The sequence below is a fragment of the Protopterus annectens genome, chromosome 1.part2, assembly GCF_019279795.1.
Source record: "Protopterus annectens isolate FY-2018-M chromosome 1.part2, PAN1.0, whole genome shotgun sequence".
NCBI classification, from domain to species: Eukaryota; Metazoa; Chordata; order Ceratodontiformes; family Protopteridae; genus Protopterus; species Protopterus annectens.
In genome coordinates, this window is record NC_056727.1 from 657,127,396 (window position 1) to 657,152,138 (window position 24,743).

The 24,743-nt window shown below is 46.1% G+C and overlaps 1 protein-coding gene across 1 annotated transcript in view; it reads left to right on the plus strand.

The window, feature by feature from the left end:
* Positions 1-24,743, plus strand: part of HNRNPU (heterogeneous nuclear ribonucleoprotein U) — a 548,643-nt gene that overhangs the window by 91,573 nt on the left and 432,327 nt on the right. The window lies entirely within an intron of this gene.

A 24,743-nucleotide genomic window follows, 5' to 3' on the forward strand; every position in this document is an offset into this window, starting at 1 on the left:
GGAACAACTAGAAGCACCCTTGGGCGGAAAGCTAGCCTTATTTTCAGTAAACTGGCATTACATCACAGGAGACAAGTGGATTTTGCAGACAATAGACCAAGGTTACAGGTTTCACTTCCATACTCTACCAAGGAAGAGAGGAATGCCAAACCTACCTCCAAATCAAAAGGTAGAAGCTCTAAAGCAAATAACTCACTTACTAAGGATGAGAGCTGTAGAAAAGGTACCATCTATGGAGCAAGGACAAGGATTTTACTCCAGGCTCTTCCTGGTACCAAGAAAAGAAAACCAGTGGAGACCTATTCTCGACCTGTCCGCTTTAAACACATACCTCATTGTCCCAAAATTCAAAATGCTGACCCTACAGCAGCTTCTTCCCATGTTGGGCAAGGAATCTTGGCTGGTAACTCTAGATCTCAAGGAGGCATACCTGCACGTCCCCATACGACCAAATTGCAGAAGATACCTCAGATTTCTTGCAGGATCAGAGCATTATCAATTCTCAGCATTGCCCTTTGGCTTATCTACTGCGCCCAGAGTGTTCACGAAGTGCCTGGCATCAGTAATTGCTCATTGCAGGCTTCAGGGAATTCAAATCTACCCTTACCTGGACGACTGTTACAAGCGGACAACAAAAACAAACTAGCAGAAGACTTGAAAAGGGTCACTTATCTACTGCAAGCCCTGGTATACACAGTCAATATAAAAAAGTCAAGGCTGATACCATCCCAAAGGATAACCTTTTTGGGTGCAGAGCTGGACACATCACAACAAATGGCATTTCTAACCGTAGAAAAACAGGAGCAACTCCCCCTCTACTTCTTGGCATTAACAAAACAGAACCAGCTAACAGCAAGAAAAGTCCTGCAAGCCTTGGGTTTCATGGCATCCTGAATAATTTTGGTTCCACATGCCAGACTGCATATGAGAAAGTTACAGTGGTATCTAAGGAATTTATGGTCTCAGCACAAGCACAGCCTAGAAACCCAAATTCCAATAATCCCATGCCTGAAGCAAGAATTCAAATGGTGGGCTCAGGCCTGTCGATCAAACAAAGGACTGCCCTTCCACAGCACTCAACCAAGCCAGACCATCACAACGGACGCCTCAGACCTCGGTTGGGGGGCGCACATGCTGGACAAGTGCATACAAGGCTTATGGACTCAAGACCAGCTGCACCTACACATAAATCAAAAGGAAATGCTGGCAGTAAAACTGGCAATTCAGACATTCAGACCATTTCTTCGACAAGGTCAACTGTTGATAAGGACAGACAACACCACAGTTATGTGGTACATCAACAAACAGGGAGGCACACATTCGTGCCCTCTATGCCGGATGGCAATGGAACTCTGGAATGTGGCCCTGAGCCTCAACATTCAGTTACAAGCAATTTTTGTGCCAGGAAAAGAAAACATACTAGCAGACATACTAAGCAGAACTACCACGGATGCCCACGAATGGATGCTGCATCCGACATATTCAAAACCATTACAAGAAAATGGGGACTACCAGAAATAGACTTATTTGCATCCCCACGCAATCACCAACTGAAGAAATTCTGCACAAGGACGTACCACCCATTTGCTTGGAAAGTGGACTCCCTATCTTTCAGTTGGAAAAACCTGACAGCATATGCATTCCCACCACTTCTTTGATGCACAAGGTGCTATTGAAGATCAAAGAAGACCGTCCAAGGATCATCCTGATAGCTCCAGACTGGCCAAGGCAACATTGGTACCCATTACTGAGGAGCATGTCTCGGGAACAAATATGGCCTCTACCACTGGTTCCCTTACTGTTAACACAGAACAACTAAAACACCCTGCATCCAAACCTGAAAACACTGCAGCTGACTGCCTGGAACATTGCATAAGACCAAATAACCCAAGTTTATCCCAAAGGGTTAAAGACATTATATTGGAGGCTCGCAGACCCTCAAGAAAAAATTATTCAGCAAAATGGAAAAGATATCACATTTGCAGTACTGCAAAAGGAGAAAATGTGTCACTGGTAAACATAGCCAACATCCTGGAATACTTGGCAGAGCTCTACCACAACGGCCTGTCCTATTCTTCCATTAAGATTCATGCATCCGCTATTTCAGCAGAATACAACTTGGATCCTCCAGTCTTCTCACATCCTCTGCTCAGGCAGTTTCTGAGAGGAATTAAAAATGTAAAACCACCTAGGAAGCCACCATTGCCAGCATGGGACTTGAACTTGAAAAGTTGGCACTCCCCCCTTTCGAACCAGCAGCAACAGCAGAATTACAATACTTATCATGGAAAACTGCTTTCCTGCTTGCAATCACTTCAGCAAGAAGGGTATCTGAGCTACAGGCATTAATGGCAGTTCAGCCCTTCCTGATCTTCCATCAAGATAGTGTCCATGAGAACAAATCCTACTTTTATGCCAAAGGTGGTCTCCAGGGTATCTTTAAACCAAGCTATCCACCTACCTACATTCTTCCCCAACCCACAGAACAGGGGAGAAAGACTGTTGCATACCTTGGATGTACATAGACAATTACGTTACTACCTGGACAGGACCAAGGGCAATAGAAAAACTGACCAGCTACTGGTAGCATATGCAACAGGAATGGAAGGAAAAGCAATTTCAAAACAGACAATCTCTAAGTGGATAGAAAATTGCATTAGATTTTGTTACGCCTACCATGGGAAGAAAACTCCAGAAAACATCAGGCCTCACTCTACAAGGGCTACAGCCACTACCACAGCTTTTCTACGAGGAGTGGCTACCAAAGACGTTTTAGAGGCTGCTACTTGGAGCTCCGTGCATACATTTGCCAAGCATTATAATTTACCTTTATACTCCAGATCCCGAGCAGGTTTTGCCACTGCTGTTTTGCAAGGGATCTTCACTACACCATAATCTTATTTCTCCTCCCCTAGTCTGGCTATGGTATTCTACCCATTTGTAAGGACTGCAGATGCATCCTTGAAGGACATAGTAAAGTTTTGTACCTACCATAAATGTAGATGTCCGATAGGCATGCATCTGCAGTCAGGATTACCCACCCTCCTTCCCCTCTGTGGTACTCCTAGGGTATTTGCCCATCTTGTAGCTAGCTGGGGGAATCTATTATGGTGTATTTGTTTGTATATATGTACATACATGCTTATTTTTTGTTTGCTCTCTACTATTTGGAACCATTTGCATTTATCCAAATTTAGCCTTCCTAGAGGGCACCTGGCATCTGGGGCAAGAAACAGAGGAAAATGGCGTCGGCTGATGCCTTTATACCCGAATAACTGCAGCTATGACGTCGGGTGAAGTGCGACACCAGCCGAGGCCAGACCCAGACTTTGGAATCCGGCCGACCGAAGGGCTGCCTGACGACAGGACAACCCATTTGTAAGGACTGCAGATTCACTGCAATCGGACATCTACGTTTATGGTAGGTACAAAACTGTACTTTCTCTGCACTGCCCTTTGGCTTATCTGCTGCGCCCAGGGTCTTCACAAAGTGCTTGGCACCAGTAAAAAAGGCTTCTAACTTGTCTAGGGTACACCAAAACAAGGGACTGTCATTCATTCCACCCCTGCCACCCAAGCCCTGACTACAGACGTATCAGATTATGCTTGGGGGGGGGGTGCATCTGGCAGGGAGATGCATTCAGGGCCAATGGAGCCCAAATCAAATGCACCTACATATCGACCAGAAAGATGCTAGCTGTACAGAATGCTCTGACAGCCTTCAAGGACTTCCTTCATCCAGGACAACTACTGATGAAGACCGACAACACCACAGTCATGTGGCACATAAACAAGCGGGGGGGGGGGGGTACCCATTCCTATCTCCTTTGCAGACTAGCCATGGCTTTGTGGAACACAGCCTCGACTTATCTAATACATCTACAAGCTCAATTCCTGCCAGGAAAGCAAAATACTCTGGCAAACGAACTAAGCAGAGGAACCTACACGAATGGAAACTGGATCCACAAATCTTCAGCATGTTAACACGCAAACGGGGGAGCCCAGACCTAGTTTTAGGGTGAGGCAAAAAGATCCATCAGTTGGACAAATTCTGCACAAGAATTCATCACAAAAAAGCTTGGAAAGTGGATGGATGCTCTATCCTTCAGCTGGAAAAAACTGTCAGTCTATCCCTTTCCCCCACTGCCTTTGCTCTCCAAGGTTTTACGAAGTCAGACAGGAAAAAACAAAAATGATTTTGATTGTTCCAGACTAGCTTTGCCAACACTGGTACCTGCTCCTACACAACATCACACCTTCCTCCGTGGTACCTGCCTCAGACTCCCTACCTACTGTCTCAGCAGGACTATCAAATTCTGCATGCTTGTCTCCGAACTCTGAATCTTGCAGCATGGCTAATCAACTAATTTCACCAGCTACATCACTCAACAAACCTGTGATTGATGTCGTTTTGGAGGCTAGAATGCCTAGTACTATAAAATATTATGCTGATAAGTGGAAAAGATTCTGTGCCTGGAACCAGGCACAAGGAATAAGCACAACAATGCCCAATATTCCTCATTCTGCAATATTTTAACTGAGGAGATGCTTCACAAGAGCCTATCTTTCCATAAAAATCCATGCCTCTGACATTTTCAGCTCATTACAACACAGAGCCCTCCACTCTTTTCTCATCCCCTGCTAAAGCAGCATCTCAGAGGGGCCAAAATTTTAAGACCTCCCAGGAGAGCGCCAACTCCTGCATGGGAAAACTCACTCTACCTTTTGAGCCAGCTGCTACTGCAGACATAAATTCTCTCTTGGAAGACAGCTTTTCTTTTAGCAGTCACTCCATCTAGAAGGATTTCAGAACTACAAGCTCTCATGGCAGTGGAGCCTTTTATTATCTTTTACCCAGACAGGGTGGCACTCAGGACCAATCCATTCTTTATGCCTAAAATAGTATCTCTAGTGGGGTTCTTAATCAGACCATTCATCTACCAACTTTTTTCCCAAATCCACAGAACATTATTCAGGCCGACCTGAGGGCAACCTGCCAGCAGATTACCCAATTGTAATGACTGCAACACTGAATACACTCAAACAAACATCTACATTTGTGGTAAGTGTACACAACTGTACATTACAGGAAGAGTATCTTTTTCTTCAGTGGTATTTACCCTTAGATCGCTGAATTACCTTACTTACTTTTACAAGGCTTCAGAGAGATCTCCTTAAAGAGTTGGGAGACTCATTACAAGGTGCATGTACTGAGAGAGTCCCTGACCAGGTTTCTGCCCAGTTGTCCACCTCTAACTCTATATAGTTAACTCTTCCATGCGGCTTATTTCATATGCAGCCGATGGAGTGAGTGGAGCAGTGGATTCAGGAATTTCTGTAAGGCGTCCTTCCTGGATGCATTTGTGTAACTTTGCGGAACAGTTTAAGTCTACCTTTACCATCTCTCCCTTCGGTTCTCATTGTTTGGATCCAAGATAAAGGACAGTCACCCAGTGTGAGCAAGGAGGAAAAAAACTCTGCCGTGGGAGTACGTTTTACTCTTTTTTTCTCTAGACCATACCCTAAGGGTTAGAGGGGCAGTAAGATGTGATTCAGGAAGTCCCAGAGGTTTTTTCAGGAGCACAGGGTGACTCCTCCTTCAAAGGCAGAGGTGGAGGAAATGGTAGACCTCGCCCTAGAGGCAGGGGCGGTCTGCAAAACCAGGGAGGTCATGATTCCTTTCGTGGCCAGCCAGCCCGACCGGTTTCTCTGGAGCCAGTCGGGGGTCACACTTCTTTTGTAGCCAGAAGCCTGGCCAAGTATCACTCAAGAAAAGTGGGTACAGAGAATCATTACCGAAGGTTATGTCCATACCCTTTTCTCTCCCACTTTTGTTCCCAAGAAGATCCCACATGTTCCACCCAATTACAGGGATCAGGCAACTGTGGAGGTCAACAGGTTGCAGTCAGTCATCCAAACCATCCCAGCAGACCAAGTAGGATCCGGAACTTACTCCAGATTCTTTTTAATGCCAAAACATACAGGGGACTGGAGCCCTGTTGCGGACCTCAGCAGATTAAACGAATCAGTAAAGGACAAGTTCCGGGTGGTAATACTGCAGTCTGTACTCCCGTAGTTGGGTAAGGACAGTTGGATGTGCTTAGTATATCTCCAATACACCTACCACAAAGTGGACAGGGCATAGAGTCCTCCAATACACCTACCACATAAGTGGACAGGGCATAGTCATCTTCACTTCCTGGTGGGAGCCAGGCACTACCAGTTCTGTGCTCTGCCCTTTGGTATCACCACAGCCCCCAGGGTGTTCAAATGTATGGCAGTAGTGACAGCTCACCTGAGACGTCGAGGATTCCATGTGTTTGTGTATTTGGATGACTGTCTCCTGACCGCCCCCACCAGGCATCTACTCCTTCAGAGCAGGGACGCTACTGTTCAGCTTTTTGCCCAGCTGGGAATCTCTCTAAATTGGGAAAAATCTGCTTTATTGTCCTCTGAATTTTTTTTAGGCGCAGAGATGGACACGGTAAACATGGTGGCTCATCTTCCTACTGAAAGGGCACAGAACCTGCTTCAAATTCAGCATCTTCTACCCTTACGAAGGGTCAAAGCCAAGATTATTCTGCAGCTCCTAGAGGCCATGGCTTCCACCATACTATTAGTGCCACTAGCCAGGCTACACATGAGAATTCTTCAGTGGCTTCTGTTGTCCCAGTGGTCCTTTCAGCACCTTCCATTATCCCATCACATTCTGCTGACAGAATCTTGCAAGAAGGACCAATTACCCAATCAGCTGACCACGGGTGCTTCATTTGTTCCTCGCCAACCCATTGCCTCTGACCACGGATGCCTCACAGGGTGGGAGGGCATCATCTAGGCAGGATTGTCCAAGGCACATGGCAAGATCACGAGGCTCACCTGCATATCTATGTTCTAGAGATGAGGGCGGTGCTCCTGGCATTGCTGTATTTTCCTCCCTTTCCTCATTCCCAGGGTTCTTCAGAAAGCGAAACTGCTTGAAGCAAACTGATCCTCATTGCTCCTTTACTGGCCTCATCAGGTTTGGTTCCCCTTTCCTCGGGCCTCTTCTGGACATTCCTTGGATTCTGGACCCAGTTCCAGACCTGTTGACTCGCATGTCAGGTTTGCTTCACCCCTCCTTACACACCCTCAATTTGACAGTGGCTGCTCCAGTTCCATCCCTAGTCAGGCTTCATGACTTCTCTCCTTGTGTAACTCCTATCCTTGTGTCCTCTCATAAACCTTCCACTAGGAGACTGTATTACAGTAAATGGAGAAGATTCTCTGTTTTGGGAGGAGAAAATGGATATTTGCCCCTATGTTGCCTCCATTTCAGTGGTTTTTGAATTCCCTTCTGAGCTTTTTCACCAAGGATCTGCAGCTGCCACTATCTGGAGTTCAGTTGGCAGCGATTTCAAATTTTCATCTAGGTTTTCCAGATTCTAACTTGATGTCACATAAGCTGTACAAAACCTTCCTTAAAGGTGCCACTTTAAGAGACCCCCTGTTTAAGAACCTGTGGCTTCATAGGATTTAAATTGTGCCATCTAAATTATCCCCTGTCCTTTGAGCCTTCTCATTCATTCTCTTTGAAATTTTTGTCTTGGAAGACGTTTTTGGTGGCTATCACATCAGCCAGACTGGTGTCAGAGTTGCAAGCATAGCCTGTTAAACCGCCTTATCTGATTTTTCACAAAGACAGGGTGTCCCTTTGTACTAATCCCTCCTTTGTCCCCAAGGTCTGTTCACATGCCACATGCCAATTTGAATCAATCCTTAGAACTTCTGGTTTTCTTTCTAAATCACTCCCAGCACAACAGTACAGGTTTCACCAGCTGGATGTCCATAGACGATTACATTTTTATTTGCACCGGACATCAGAAAATCAGATCAATTCACTTTTTTCGAATCCGGGTTGGGCTTACCAGTTTCCAAATTGACGCTGTCAAGTTGGTTTTCTATGTTTACAATTCTGAGGGTAGACCTTTACCCTTTAAAATCAAGGCTCATTCTACTAGATATGTCAATCTCTGCAGCCTTTCAAGCCAGGGTCCCGCTTGATAATGTTTGTGCAGCAGCTAAGTGGGCTTACCCCTCACACGTTTACGCATTACAAATTGGATTGAACCTCCAGGGGTAGATCATCTTTTGGTTCCACGGTACTCAGGACTATTTTTCCTTGAGCCACCCAAGAAGAAGGTGCTAGGGACGCTGTCCCATATGTAAGAATGAAGGGGAGATGTGACTACAGAACATAAAGTTATGTACTCACTATAATGTTCCATGTTTGTAGTCCATCTCGCCCTTCATTCTTACGAACCCACCCTCCTGCCCCCATCCCGGAAGTACTTTGGAGAGAGAAAAATGTTGTTCATTATTTATGGAGACCTTTTAGTATTGGCTTCTTTCTGTATGTTATTTCTTCTAGTTAGCAGCAAACAAGGTCTGGGGATTGTACTGTTGCACCATGGGATACCTACCTAGCCACGAGCCAACCAGAAGTCTTCCAGCTTGTAAATGGGCCGAGTTGGAGCAGAGGAGCGGCTCTTTTCCCATATGCAAGAATGAAGCATGAGATGGAATACTAACATGGAACATTATGGTGAGTACATAACTTCTTTTTTTTATCTGGGGTGATGAAGCAGGCACTAAATCCAGGAAGCTAATGACCAAATAATTCAGGATTTGTACTTGTTTTTACATTTGATATTTCAGTTTTGCTCCAGTTTTATGTTCTGCGTATTTCAGTGCCTGCCCCACCCATGACTGAGACAGTAAGTTGAAGTTTCTTAGAGCTCCAATATTGGATTTATTTGATGTCTGTCTAGCTACCCTGCTGCTTTCTTGAAACGTTTCCCAATCCTCCAACTCTTATTAATGCTGTGTCTCTGGCCTCCGTCCCTAATGGTGAACTGATTCCCTTTTATTGCTATTTCTGTTGTATAAGCTGTTTACTCTTCCCATTGGTTTCTGTAGATCCATGATACAGAGTGCCCACACAAAACCAGTGTTGCTGTTGAGTAAATCTCCTTTACATGTTGTCTCTTGTTTTACTTGTAACAAAGTGCCATCCAGGCAATTGCTAACTGAAGTTATTTTTGTTTGTTGCTTTTGTGCACTTAACTGCCTTTAAAAAAAAGTTGCTACTCTTGTTGGACTGTTGAAATCTCGTTCAGCAAGGTATTTCCAGCTAGTTAATTGGTTTGTGGTAGCACTGCTCTTGTGAATGATGTACTGTTTACACACTAGGAGAACTTTATCTTATAGTAATAGGCGGATGCTCTTGGTTTTTCACTGTTGCAGTCATCACATTTGGGTTATCTGCTTGCAGGTGGCCCTCCGCCAGCCTGAATGCGAAGAGTCCTGGGATTTCTGCGTCTGATGCTGTCACTTCTTCCATGGCGTCAGGGGTGTAAAACATGCAGCTGACTCCATCAGTCTTTCTTGCCATGGTGCCCGAAGCAAAAGCAGTTTGCGTGTGTGCCGGTCGGTCGTTGCCAGAGTGGAAGTTGAAAATGACTAAAGAAGTACCCTGTTGGGGACCTTTTTCTTGCACTAAAAGATGTCTGAAAGTAATTGTCTCCGCTGTGAAAAGCAAATATCCCACAGACTCCCATACCTTGTGCATTACTTGTCTAGTCCCAGACCGTGACATCCCCCATTGTTGGTTCTGCACACTGTACAATTCAGAACTATTCGCCATAGAGCTGAACTTGTAGCCAGGCATTTCCGAAGTAGTTCCTTGCATTACAAAATAGCATCAGTCGGTCAGCAGTCTGGATATTCCCCCCCAAAAAAGATAAAGGGACAGACCACACTAAAGCCTTCAGATGACCTGTCCCCGAAGCTAGTAGTCTTACTACTTGGGAATTCATTGAGGTGCATTTGCAGCCCCTGATGCCCAACTAGTTTCCTTCAAGGCAAAAAAAGTCATTGCCTCAGACTACTGCATCCCATTGGCAAATTGGATTTACTAAGGTCTAAAAGACCATCCCAAAGAAAAGTCTCTAGTTGCCATCTTACTCCTCCGCCACTGCCTCGGACGCAGTTACTAAAAATGGTGGAGGACCTCGTCACTTTCATTAGGGGTAGTTAACCACTTCTAAAAGAAAAAGGGATGCTTCCCCTGAAGTTCACACAACCGGATTCTGAAATGTCAGATTACCTTGGTTCAGATGAGGAACAGCACCCTCTCCCCTCCTTTTGAGGATTCTGATGCAGAGGATGTGGTTGATGTTTTCAATGAATTGAGCTCCAACCCTGACGCCCTACCCCCTGCTCCTAGAAAACCTGGCAGGTACTACAGGGTGCCAGATTCACATAAGTACTTGTTTAAAGATCCTGCAGCAGACTCAGAGGTCATCACACATGGGCCTAAAGGGGCAAAGGCTAGTTCCTCTAAAAACCCAGTTTCCTCTGACAAGGACTCGAGCTCTGGACAGATGGGGTAAGAAAATGTACACCTCCACAACCTTTGCTATTAGAGCTTTTAGTTTCATATGCTAAAATATCAGCAGCACACCTTGGAACTTATGAAACAAAAATTTCATCTTTACCTGACACTAATAATTCCAAAAGAGTTGGCAGATCTTCTGCACTCTACTTCTCAAGTAGCTAAACACTCCGTGCACTGTGGATTCGAAGCCGTAGAAGCCTTAAGGCCACTGTGGCAGGTTCAGTCATTAGTAGTTGACTGCTGGCATATCATTGCTGGAACCTGTCTTAACAGCTCTTTTCAAGCTAAGTAAAATGTTTTGGTTCTTCAGAATTGTGTATTGTAAACTGTTGTTGGACTATTCAGAGTTGTGCACAATTATTTTTGATTCACTGTATAGTTTTTCAGATCTCTGCTGAAAGTGTTTTGTCCCACCTACCCTATCTCTGGTTTGTTTCAATTTGGTGGCTTTTGCAGTTGCCCACCCCACTGTAGACTTGATCTGGGACACTCCCCCCAGTCCCATCTCTTTACCACATTCTGCCTAATGCACTCCTGCATTTGTTTTTAGTCACTTTTAATTTAATTGCATTTTTTTAAACAGTTTGGTCTATTATTGCTACATACTAAAGTGTGCTAGATTGCATTGCTCTTGAATTGTTTTTACTGCTGTTTTAGCTACTCCTTTTTAAAAAAAACTAAGCCGGTTTCTTCCTACCTTTCCTGTAAATAGAGCAGTCCAAGTACAGATTTGTTGCATCCAGGACTGTATGTAAGCTGACACCCCCCCCCCCCCAAAACCTTTCTCTGTTGGGGGGAAGCCTTCTAGCTCGTCAATGGGAGTGGTAAGCACTAGGTAACCTGTCTACCAAATAAGGAGTGGTTCTGGCCCAGAAATTGTAGTTATTGGCAGTCTGGGCAATCTTTTCCATCTCTCTCGACTTTCTGATTTGAAAGCCTGCATTTTCACTTGTTTCTTTCCTGTAACTAGTCTAGTGCAGATACATATTCTTAGTTTTAGTACTTGAATTTGCTTATTTGTGCTCAGCACTTGTTCAGAACTTGTTGCAACACTAAATAAGCTGCTAATTGGCATTAAACCTTCCTCATTACCTAACAGTTTTTGCACTTTTCTCACTTGGGGAAAAACAGCTCTTGTACTCTTTCTTTACTTATCTAGATGGAAATGTTTTTATTTAGGCATGTCCAAGGGTAAGCTCCCAGTGTTCTCTTCTGTCTGTCTGAATCTGGGCATCTTGGGGCAATGTAGAAATTGCCTCATGTACACAGACAACCCTCTGCTTCTACCACCCAACACTACAACCTGTGAGATGCACTTATCTAGCTAAACTGGAGGTAAAGCTCTCTCCAACCAAGACCGAACTTTACATCCAAGAGGAGAAGGTAAACACTTGCACCACACTTATCACATAGTCTCACTAAATCTGCACCACCCAAATCCACACATAGAAACAAAAAAACATTTGTGGAGGCTCTCAATAGTAATCTGCCCAAGCAACAGAGACCTCCAAAGCAGAAACGCAAGCAACTCCCCCCCCCCCCCCCCAAACACAACCCAAATGACACAGCCCACAGACTGTGTGCCACTCAACCACAGCCAATAAGGCAAAACAATGTATCCAACAACACTAGTCATTGATGACTCTAGTCAGGCACACTGATGTTCACTCACCAGGCTAAACAAGGAGAAGGTTACTGTCAGCTGCCTGTCTGGTGCCAGGATCTGCCACATAACCCAGGTCACTCCATGTTAGTGTGAAGGACCTGAGGCTTACTTTCCTGGACTACATGAAGAGACATGGAAGAGCGCTCTGATCTTGTAGCCCAGGCAGGTATGACCCTAGCCCTGAAGCATTCTGCCATCGCCCAGAATACCGCAGTAGAAGGACAAAATGATGGACTTCAACAATTGGCTACGTTTCTGGTATCATTCTAAGAGGATCCAGTGTCTGTCTGCTTGGGATGACATGGTCAACAGACCATGATGCTTTGCCAGGGACGGCATGCACCCGTCACCCCTGGGATTCTGGATACTGGTTAAGGCTTTTGCCGCCTCTATAGTGCCTTTTTTAGGCAAGGTTCAAATAAATTCATCACTGTAACAGGAACAGGCAAGCAAAAACTGAGGGTAATGCTGCTCAGTGCTAGAAGTCTAAATCTCAAAATGCATTTTCTCTAGGCACTCCTTAAAAATGGAGAACATAAATATCTGTGTACTGACTGAGACCTGGTTCAAGGCACCAGAGAGGACCCCTGCACTACCAGGCTGTAACTCGTGCCACACTTTTCGGCAGTGTAACCTGGACCGGAACACCAAAGGTGGAGGTGTCCATATTCATTAAGGATATCCACACCTCCAGGCTAGTTGCTCGGCATAATGCAGTGGAGGTTATCTAAGTGCAACTAACTCTGGGCAAACCTGCAATCCAAATTGTAGCTTGCTACAGATCCCCCACCATGCCCCAAGATTCCCACTCCTCTTTTCTTGATGTACTGGAAAATATTAGGATTCAACCAAACACCCTAATAATGGGCGATTTCAACTACCCTGCCATTAACTGGCAAAACAACTCTTGTACAAACTCCTTCACACCATGCTTTCTGGAATTCATAAACTCCAGTGACCTGGATCAACTTATCCACACCCCCACCAGGGGCAACCTTATCCTAGACCTAGTCATTACCAACATGAGTGACAGGTGTTCCACACCTGGTCAACTCCTCGGTCCAATCTGATCATAAGCTGATCACCCTTGATATCCACATCCTACCCCCACCCCCCATTAAGGAAACCACAGTATAAAACATTTCTCCAAAGCCAACTTTATGCTTCTTAAAACAGAAGTGGCGAACTTCATGACACCCATGCAGATGGACAATACAGTTTACGACTGCTGACTCCTACACAAATGCACTCTATATAAGCACTTACACGAGTGCATGGATCATGCTATCCCAGACAGAACCAAGACGCTATCCTCCAAAAAAAAAAAAAAAAAGCCAATCTGGTGGTCCCCTGCCATAAACAAACTGTACAACTGAAGGAAGAAATTGCTGCAAAGAGTAAAATCGCATAAAATCATCAAAGGCCAGCTTCGAAAGAAAAATCGCCAAAGACATTAAAGATAATCACAAGGTGTTCTTTAGCTATGTCAAGTATCTGGGTGGCAGCTCTCGGATCTGCTCTGAGCTGGTGCAAAATGGCACAAAATACACAACCTATTGACATTGCCAACATCCTGGCGGGCGGGTTTAGTGCAGACTTTACCCCCCCCTCCCCAAAAGGGTCTCTTGTCTATCCCAGAAGAATGCAGCCCCCCAGACATCAGACACACAGGTGAAAGCAACCCTCTCCAAAGTATATAAAAAAAAAAACACAGCATCAATGGGACCGGATGGTATCCCGGGCTGTCTTACACGAGTTTCAAAACTAAACCCTCACATAAATTCGCTTTTCCAACTCTGCCTTACCACAGGTTATGTACGCAAAGAATGGTGTACAGCAATAGTGATCCCGCTCCACAAAAGTGGCGCCACAACTGATCCGGGAACTTGTCACCCTATAAGCCTGACTAGCCTGGTCTGCAAGGCTATGGAGCGCATCATCATGGATTTCATAAAGACATTGGGAACGTCCAAACACTGGACCCCACCCAATTCAGCTTTAAGGGCAGATCTTGCCTCTTAAACCTAGTTGACTTCTTTGAAACAGTTACCAAAGCCGTAGATGAGGGAAAGGTAGTCCACACAGCCTACCTAGATCTCACAAAGGCTTTCGACACAGTACCCCACTCTGGCATCATAATAAGCTTACCAGCTTAAATATCAACCCATATGTCACAAGATGGGTTGCAAACTGGCTCGGGGATAGAACTCACATTATCAGAATCATGGGTGCCATGTCCGAGACTAAACCAGTTACAAGTGGCGTCCCACAGGGATCAGTCCTGGGACCCCTCTTGTTCGGTATATACTTCTCTGAGGTACAGGCAAACACGGGAGGACTGTGGCTGGCCAAGTTCGCAGATTGCAAACTGGGAGCCATAATTGATACTCAGGCTGACACAAGCATCCTCCAGAAGGGCCTTATGGAGACGGATACCTGGTGTCAGAACCATGGCCTCAAGCTAAATGCAAAAAAATGCATAGTCCTCCCCTTTGGGGAAAAACAAAGTGCCCACAAACTACCATATAGGAGGGTAATCCACTAATTCCGGAAAAAGTAATTGGGGATCTGGGGACCCAAGTAGTAGCCTCTCCTTTTGACAATCACATTGCCAAAGTGGTTAGAAAAACCTTCTGTATAGCCCACCTAATCATGAAAGGGTTCACATCTAGATAGAGAGATCATTGTGCCCCTCTACTCATCGCTCATCAGGCCCATAATTGAGTACAGTGCCCCATTTGGGATGTACCTTACCCAACACCTGCATCAGCTGGAAAAACCTTAAATACCTCACCAAGAGGATCGTGGGCCTCACAGATGCCCTATGTAGCTAGACTAAAACTCCAGCTCTACTCGGTTACCACCTACTCAGAGGCGATCTCTGCCTGTCTAACCCGGAATTGTTGGACATGCTCCACCTCAAGAAAACCAGATCCATTAGAGCTACATGCTCCAGGGATTTAAACCTTGTCCCAACAATAAATGGGACATGCTAGAGGGATAGATTAATATCCCAAAGGCTTCCCGCGCTCTGGAATAGAATTCCAGTCAATGTTAGGCAGAGCCCCTCGCTGACCCTCAAGAGAAGTCTTGAGTGTATTGGGAAATCGTAAATTTGCTCCTGGGATCACTTCTATGGCCCTGCTGGGCAGAGGCTCGGGAATCTAGTCTAAAAGGGAGGCGAAAGACAACACATTCTGGCTAGGCTTATAAATGCCCTAGGGCAGATAGCCTAGTACCTATCTATGAGTGGAGGAGCTCCCTGGTCAGCCTCAGTAAGCTGAGATCCCTTATAAGATCCTCCAAAGCTAGCTACGAAAACAAAATCGCCACTGATTCGAAGGACAACCACAAAGCATTCTGTAGCTACGTCAATCTCAATGGTAACACCCAGCACAACTGCACGAAAATTAAAAAAACTGATATTGCCAACATCCTGGCAGGTTCAGTGCTAACTTTACACCCCCCACCCAAAGACCCATATCTATACAGGAAGAATGCAGAGTTCCTGTAATCACAACTATGCAGGTAAAAGCTGCACACACTCTAAAGCCAAACACATGGCATCCATGGGACCGGACAACATCTCAGGCTGCATTTTATACGAACTTCAGAACGAACTGGCTCCCCACTGAAGCACCATGTTTGTGCCCACTGTATGGTGTACAGCAACAGTTATCCCACCCTACAAAGGGAGAGCCACCACTGATCCCGGGAACTATTGCCCTATTAGCCTGACAAGCCTGGTCTGCAAGGCCATCATGGAACTCCTAAACAGACATTGGTAACCTCCAAACTCTGGATCCCACCCAGTTCTGGTTTGTGAAAGGCAGGTCATGCCTCCTGAACCTGATCGAATTCTTCTTTGAGGCAGTCACCAAAGCCGTAGATGAGGGTAAGGTGGTTCACACAGCTATCTTGACCTTGCCAAGGCTTTCAATACCATCCCCCATTCTAGAATTATAGCTAAACTCTCTAAACTAGGTAAAAATCCCTACGTCACAAGATGGGTTGCCAACTGGCTCACTGACAGAACCCACACTGTAAAAGTTGCACACTCCAAATCTGACCTCAAACCAATGACCAGTGGAGATCCACAGGGTTCAGATCTGTGACCTGTTTGGTATCTACTTCTCTGAAGTAAAGTTTGCAGGTGACTGCAAACTAGGAAACAAGTCCCCAAAGGATGTGGAAATCCTACAGAAGGGCCTCACTGAGACAGATGCCTGGTGTCAGAGCCATGGTCTCAAGCTCAATGCCAAAAAGTGCATTGTCATCCCCTTTGGTAAAAACTCTGTACCCATGAACTACTACATAGACAGCAGTCTGCTTAACACTGAATGTGTGATGGACCTTGAGACCCAGATGGTCAGTAGTCCTGTCCTTTGATAGTCACATCGCCACAGTAAGTCCTATGTCACCACAATAAACGGGACATGATGGCGAGAGATTCCTGTCCCAGAGACTTCCATACTCTGGAACAGGCTTCCCATGTATGTCGAGCAAAGTTCTTCATTTGCACTCCAAGAAAAATCTTGAGTGGATGGGAAATAGGAAATTCACCCCGGGAGTCGCTTCTGTCTCTGCTCTACAGTGGCATAGGAAAATAACTTTCTTGGGTGGCGTAAGCCATGGAACCTTGTTGGCTAGGCTTACATAGGCCCTCGGGCTGATCTAGTTACCTACCTATAAACCTATGCATGGCTAAAAGAACAACCACTGCCTAATCATGTAAAATCAAAATTACTTTATGCCCCCCTGGGTAATGACCACTTGTTTGAATCAAAAGCAAAGGTCATCAGAAAGCTAGAGGATAAAGCTAAATCTATGCAAACAGTAAAAGACACAAGTTCAACCTCCCAGATTCAGCAGAAAATTTCCCTCTAAGCACTGGTCTTTCCCAGCCCCCCAATAGACAGGTTTAAGGGTGTCCTCAGGGCCAGACCAGTTGGACCACAAAACCAAGGCCTCCGAAGAACTAAGCAGTGGCTCTCTACCACTCCCGCAGCATGTGTTCCAAGTCCACTCACTACTCTAAGAATGTGCAGTGATTCCCACTCCCCCTCCCATCAGAGGTTAGGAGGAAGGCTGTCCCTTTACAAACAAAACTGGCTGTCTAACAAAGGGCCAATGGGTATTAAAATCATTTTCCAAGGCTACAGATTTACCTTCCAACAAGTCCCAACATTAAGCAGGGTACCCAAATCTACCTCCAAATCGGTGGCAGAAGCATTAAAAGCACATACTTCATGCTCAAGGGACAGTGGAGCCTGTGCTACAGGAGCAGTGGAGCCTGTGCTACAGGAGCAAGCAGGAAACCGTTTTCACTCTAGACTGTTCCTAGTGCCAAGAAAAGACTCTTGGCGACCCATCCTCTACCTGTCCACTAACACCTTCCTAGAGGTCCCAAAATTCAAAATGCTAACTCTTCAAAAACTCAACAATGCTGGGCAAAAATGCATGGCTAAACCGCTCTAGACCTAAAGGATGCTTTCCTTCATATACCTGTAAGGGAGTCCTGCAGAAAATACCTACGCTTCAGAGCAGGGTCACAACACTCAGATGCTCATCGTGCATACAGCTGCAGTCATAACAGATGGGTTCTCCTGCTGTCAGGCGAGTCCTAGGTCGGCCGAATTCCAAAGTCTAGGTCCGGCGTCGGTTGTAGTCACTTCTTCCTTGACATCAGTGCGACAGGTGTATAAAGGAACCAGCAGACGCCATTTTCTTCAGTCTTTCTTGCCGCGCGCTGCCCAAAGCAGAAGCAGTCCAAGTGCCGGTCGGCCAGCTCCTGAAATTACGAAAATTTTGCAACCGAAGTCTTCTTGAAAGCCAAGTACCCCGTTGGGGAAACTTTTCTTGCCTCAGACCGATGTTAGACAAAGTTAATAATTGTATTTCATGTGGGAAGCAAATACCGCATAAGGATTTCCATTCCCTCTGTATTCCTTGTTTAGGCCCAGACCTCGACGTCTCGGTCTGTCGCTTTTGTGCTACATTCAACAAACGCACCATTAAGTGTCGGGCGGAGTTCGCCCAGCATTATTTTGTTAAATTTAACTGTCATCGGATACTCACTCCCGTTTTGTCTAAAAAAAAAAACGCAAAGATAAGGACCGACCCACAAGGCCTGTGGCCTATACTGACACCACGCCAAAGCCGACTACAGGTGGTCGTTCTCAGCGAGGCGCCTACGCAGCCCCTGCCTACCGACGACACTTCTTTGGCGGTGTCTTCTGTGCTGCGGTCGCAGGCTTCTCGGCCCACACCCCGACTACAGATAACTAAGCCACTCTTGGTGGTGAATCTCAAAATGTAGACAGGTCTGGCTCCTCTCAAGGTGTCTTCAGACCTTCCTCTTCTTTTTCTATCAAGGCTTTCACTAAGTCTAAAGCAGCCATGCATCCTAAGAGACTAGCTCCACAGGGCCCTTCTCCAGGCCCCATGCCTAAAAAACAGATGCTTAAAATGGCTGAGGATTTGATTACTCTTATCAGGGGTTCTCAACCCCCCCCCCCCCCCGGACAAAATGCCCAGAGTGGAGGAAGAATCCCCCTCCATTATTTCAGAGCACTCTGATTAACAGTAACATTCTTACTCCCCTTTTGAATCTTCTGATGCTGAAGAGTCCATTCCCTCTGCCCCCCCCCAGAGGATTACTCATTTGGGGAAACCTTGCATACCTTAAGGGAACACTTCCACTGGGAAGGCCAAGAGTACTCTGATCCCAAGAAAAGGCTTGGGGATTTTCTCTTGCTACCTCAGCACAGGCCTCTGGCTATACCTCCTGTCTTAGACATACTAGATGATGTGTACTCTTGAGGCCTGCCTTAACCCGGATTCTTTACCTCCAGCCCCAGTCAAGCCTGACGGGTACTACCGGGTTCCTGACTCGCACCAATTTTTATACAAAAGCCATGCGGCTGACCCAGAAACTATCTCATAGAGCCCCAAGGGAATTAAGGCCTCCACTGTTAAAAATCCATTACCTTCAGAGAGAGATTCCAGATCCTTAGAAAGGTGGGGAAAAAAGGTATATACCTCTGCCACCTTAACCATGAGGGCATTAAACTGTCAGTTCCATATGCTAAAGTGTGAACAGTTTCTGTTATCACAATTGAGAAGTAAAATGTCACAACCTGAACAACCAGACTTGAAGGAGTTGCAGGATTTGATGCTTAGTGCAGAACAAGTGGGTAAACATGCCTTACAATGTGGTTTTGATGCTCTAGAGGCCTCATGTAGAGCTGCTGTTACAGGATCAGTCATACGTAGACATGCCTGGCTCAAGGAACAAACCTTACCAGATCATGTCAAAGCTAAATTACTAGATGCCCCTCTACAAAAGGATGTATTATTTGGTGCTAATGCTGAGGAGGTATTAAGGAAAATGGAGGAAAAGGCTAAATCAATGCAAACAGTGAGATTTTCTACAGGTACAACCCCCACGTTTCAGTAGAAATTGGCCTTCCAAAAAATCCTTTCCAGCCACGGACAGACCCCAAAGAGGTAGATACAGGCGCCCGAGGGGCAGAGGGCAATCCCAAGGATCGTTTAGAGGCAGACAATGGCAAGCTCCTACACAGAGGTGGTGAGGATAACTTGCAGCCATTCAGAAAGCAAGCCCAATGACTTTCCCCTTTGCATGCCAAGCAAGGCTCGAATGGCAGCACCCTTAGGCGGTAAACTGACAATTTTCAAAAAATTGGCATATTGTCACAAAAGACAAATGGATCCTGGACATTATAAACAGAGGCTACAGATTCCATTTTCACACCCTTCCAAAAATGAGAGGCATGCCAAACCTGCCATACAATCAAAGGGCAGAGGCACAAAGACAAATTTCAGATCTCATAGACATGAAAGCAATTCAAGAGGTACCTACTCACGAACAAGGTCAAGGTTTTTATTCCAGACTATTCCTGGTACCAAGGAAGGGGAAAAGATTGGAGACCTGTTTTGGACCTATCCATCCTAAACACATTTCTACTCGTACCAAAATTCAAGATGCTCACTCTACAGCAGCTTCTTCCCATGCTGGGCAAGGAGTCTTGGCTGGTAACATTGGACCTCAAGGAGGCATACCTGCAGGTCCCAATCAGACAAAATTGCAGAAGATACCTCAGATTTTCTTGCAGGTTCAACCCATTATCAATACTCTGCATTGCCCTTTGGCTTATCTACTGCGCCCAGAGTATTCACGAAATGCCTGGCATCAGTAATTGCCTACTGCAGACTTCAAGGGATACAAATATTACCCATATTTGGACTGCCTGATCCAAGTGGACAGCAAGCACATACTTCTGAAACATCTGGCTTTTGTAATAATGTTGTTGAATTCTCTGGGATACACAGTCAACAAAAAGAAACCCCCTATGCAGGCTGGCCATGTCACTTTGGAACATGGCCCTGGACTTACAAATCTAACTTCAAGCACAGTACTTGCCAGGCAAGGAAAACATGCTGGCAGACAACCTAAGCAGAAATATGACTGATCCACACGAATGGAAGTTGCATCCTCAAGTTTTTACAGAGATAATTCAAGCATGGGGAAGGCCAGACCTAGATCTCTTTGCCTCCCACAAAAATCACCAATTGACAAAATTCTGCTCAAGGATTCTTATCCAAAGGCCTGGAGAGTGGACGCTCTTTCAGTTGGACATCAATGACAGTTTATGCCTTCCCACCTCTTCCTCTGCTGCCCAAAGTTCTATTAAAAACCAGAGCAGACAGACCAAAGATGATTCTCACTGCTCCAGACTGGCCAAGACGACACTGGTACCCACTCCTGAGGAGCCTGACTCATTCCCCACAAAGGACCCTGCCTCTAATGCCTCTTCTGACTCAGCACAGCTTCAAAACTCTTCAGTCAGCTAAAAACACTCAATCTAGCCGCATGGAAGATTCCTTACCATCACAACAGACCCTACTCTCCAGGGAGGTGCAGGATGTCATTTTGGAGGCCAGAAGGCAGTCTACTAGAAAAGCTTACTCCGCAAAATGGAAACTGTTTTGTCTGGAATGAGAAAAAGGGCCAGGATCCTGGAAAACTGAATTTACCTCAAATATTACAGTATCTAGCTGAGCTGTTAAGCAGTGGACTTTCTCCATCAAAATCCATGCCTCAGCCATTTCTGCAGAATACAACACTGATCCACCCTTATTCTCTCACCCCCTCTTAAGACAGTTCCTCAGAGGGGCTAAGAATCTAAAACCCCCAAGGAAGTTTACCAATACCTGCTTGGGATCTGTTTCATTCTAGAAAAGCTGACCTTGCCTCCTTTTGAGCCAGCTGCCTCATCAAATTTGCAATATTTGTCCTGGAAAACAGCTTTCCTTCTGGCAATTACCTCAGCTCATAGGGTATCGGAACTATAAGCTCTCATGGCTGTGCAGCCTTTTATCTTCCATCAGGACAGAGTTTCTTTACGAACCAACCCGTCCTTTATGCCAAAAGTGGTATCCAGGGTAGCTTTGAATCGGGCTGTACACTTACCTACCTTTTATCCTAATACTCAAAACAAAGGGGAGAGATTACTACATTTCCTTGGACATCCACAGACAACTGCGTTATTATTTGGACAGAACAAAGCCTTTCAGAAAATCAGAACAACTCTGTGTCCTATGCTATAGGAGCTCAAGGAAAGCCAATTTCCAAACAGACAATCTCAAAATGGATAGCCTACTGCATACGCTTTTGCTATTCTTTTCATGGCAAAGCTGTAACTACAGGCATCGGATCTCACTCCACAAGGGCCACTGCTACCTCTGCAGCTTTTCTCAGAGGAGTTCCTACCAAAGATATTTTGGAAGGAGCCACTTGGAGTTCTGTGCATACCTTCTCCAAGCACTACCACCTTCCATTATACTCCAAATCTAGAGCGGGCTTTGCCACTGCAGTCTTGCAGGGCATTCTGGCTCCTAGTTCCACCTAGTGCCTACCACCCCTTTCTTAGCTTTGGGATTCTACCCATCTGTTATGACTGCAGCTGTATGCACGATGAACATAGTACAGTTTTGTACCTACCATAAATGTTGACGTTAGTGCTAATACAGCTGCAGTCCAGGTTTCCCTCCCTCCTTCCCTCTTGGGACAGGCCTTTTGGCTAACGCCTCCTCATGCAACCTGATTGGGGTATTCATTCTTTATGTATTTGCTTGCACTATTGTATTTTGATTATATGGCATTGCTTTATTACACAAATTTATGTATTGCCTTCCTTCTGGGGGCACCTGACATCTGGGGCAAGAAAATGGCGTCTGCTGGTTCCTTTATACCCCTGTCGCACTGACGTCAGGGAAGAAGCGACAACAACAGACGCTGGACCTAGACTTTGGAATTCGGCTGACCGAGGACCCGCCTGACGGCAGGAGAACCCATCTGATGTCCTTCAAGTCTGCATCTGCAGTCCTAACAAATGGGTTGTCCTGGCCTCAGGCAGCCCTTCGGTCGGCCGGATTCCAAAGTCTGGGTCTGGCCTCTGCTGGTGTCGCACTTCACCCGACGTCATAGCTGCAGTTCTTCGGGTATAAAGGCATCAGCCGACGCCATTTTCCTCCGTCTTTCTTGCCGCGTGGCGCCCGAAGCAGTAGCTGTTCGCAAGTGCCGGTCGGTCAGATTTATGGTAGGTACAAAACTGTACTTTCTCTGCTCTACCATTTGGCCTATCTACAGCTCCCAGGGTCTTCACAAAATGCCTGGCCCCAATGGTTGCCTTCTGCAGACAGTTAACCCTAGGGTAAATCTGGATGTTTTGCTATCAGCAGGAAAAAGTCAAACCTAAACCCCTCCAGGCAGATCACCTTCCTGGGCACACTCTTGGATACAGCCTCCTAAACAGCCTTCCTCTCACCAGGAAAACAATGCTTTCTGCCAAATTACTTCTCTCAGTTAGCTCTCTCGGGGGGGGGGGGGGACACTGCAAGGAAAATTCTGCAAGCACTTGGTTAAATGTCATCCTGCATTATGATTCTCCTGGCCAGACTGCACATGAGAACTCCAGTGGTACATAAAGAATCTTTGGTGCCAACACTCAATGGATGGAAACCATTCTTCCCCTCATTCCATGCTTGAGGAACTAGTTTCTTTGGGTCGAGACCAGCGCTCGCATAAAGGGCCTTCCCTTCCCCTACCTACAGCAAGGTCAGACTATCGCCACAGATGCCTCGGACCTAGCCTGGGGTGCTCATTTAGATACTCTGTGCATCCAAGGCTCTTAGGACCTCGGGCACCTTCATTGGCACTTCGACAGACTGCTCCTTCATGGGTCTACACCTGACAGTACATCCCAGGAGTAAACTCCCTGGAAGACTAAACAAACTACTTGGACCCCCACGAGTGGAAACTCCAAAAGGGGGCATTCCTCCAAATCACCCAGGCCTGGAGGACACCAGTGGTGGACCTCTTCGCCTCGCAACAGAATGTGCTGCACACATTTTGCACCAGGGAGTTCCACCCGTAGCTTGGAAAGTGGATGCTCTCTCCAATGGACCAAGTTCTTCACTTATGCATCTCCCCTTCCCTTACTCCCAAGAGTACTGCTCAAAATTAGGCAGGAAGGACCAAAAGCCATCCTTACAGCATCAGGTTTACCCAGGCAACATTGGTACCCCTTGCTTCTCTGCCTGACGAAGGAGCCTTATAGGCCCCTGCCATTAACTGCAGACCATCTGACACTAGAAAGATTATGCATCCAAACCAGCACCCACACTAATTTTCTGCATGGCTTAGGGACCAGGGATAACCCACAGTTGAGCAAGCAGGTCCTAGACATTTAAGGAAGTCGGAAGGCCCAGCACCTGGAAATCTTACTCGGAAATGGCCCAGCACCTGGAAATCTTACTCGGAAATGGAAGAGATTAAACCTCCCACTTATTCTGGACTACCTAGCGGAGCTACTTAACAAGGGCCTCTCCTTCTCCATTAAAATCCACGCCTCCGCCTTTTCATCACATTTTCATGCTGAACTGCCTGTCTCTTCGCACCCTTAGGTACACACCTCTGAGGAATTGCTTAATCAAACATTGGGCCACCTAGAAGGGCACCCACTCCAGACTGGGACCTGAACTATGTCTTAGAAATCTGGCATTGCCTCCCTTCGAACCAGCTGCATCAGCAGACCTAAAACCTTTCCTGGAAGACTGCCTTCCTCTTGGCTGTTCAGCTAGGAGGGTGTCAGAACTTAAGACCACTGAACCCCATCTTCCATGCAGACAGGGTGTCTCAGGGCTAATCCCTCATTCATGCCAAAGGTATCAGATATATAGCCTGGTTTAGGGTCTCATCTCCCCACCTTTTTTCCAAACCCTCAGAATAAAGGGGAGATTTCTGTGCACAGACACTTAAGATACTACCTGGACCGAACTAAGTCCATTAGGGAGACTGATCAACTGTTTGCTTCGCCCCAGGGGAAGCGTATCTCACTGCATACAATTCTGCTACACTTTTTTTCATGGAAAAGCTTCTCCTAAACATTCCACTAGGGCAACCTCTACTTCCACTGCCTTCCTTAGAGGAGTACCCACCAGGGACATCCTAGAAGCTGCCTCTTGGACCTCAGTCCACACCTTAACCAAGCACACCTGCCTCTGTTCTCCAGGGCTCAGGCAAGCTTTGCCTGTGCAGTCCTGCAAGACATGCTA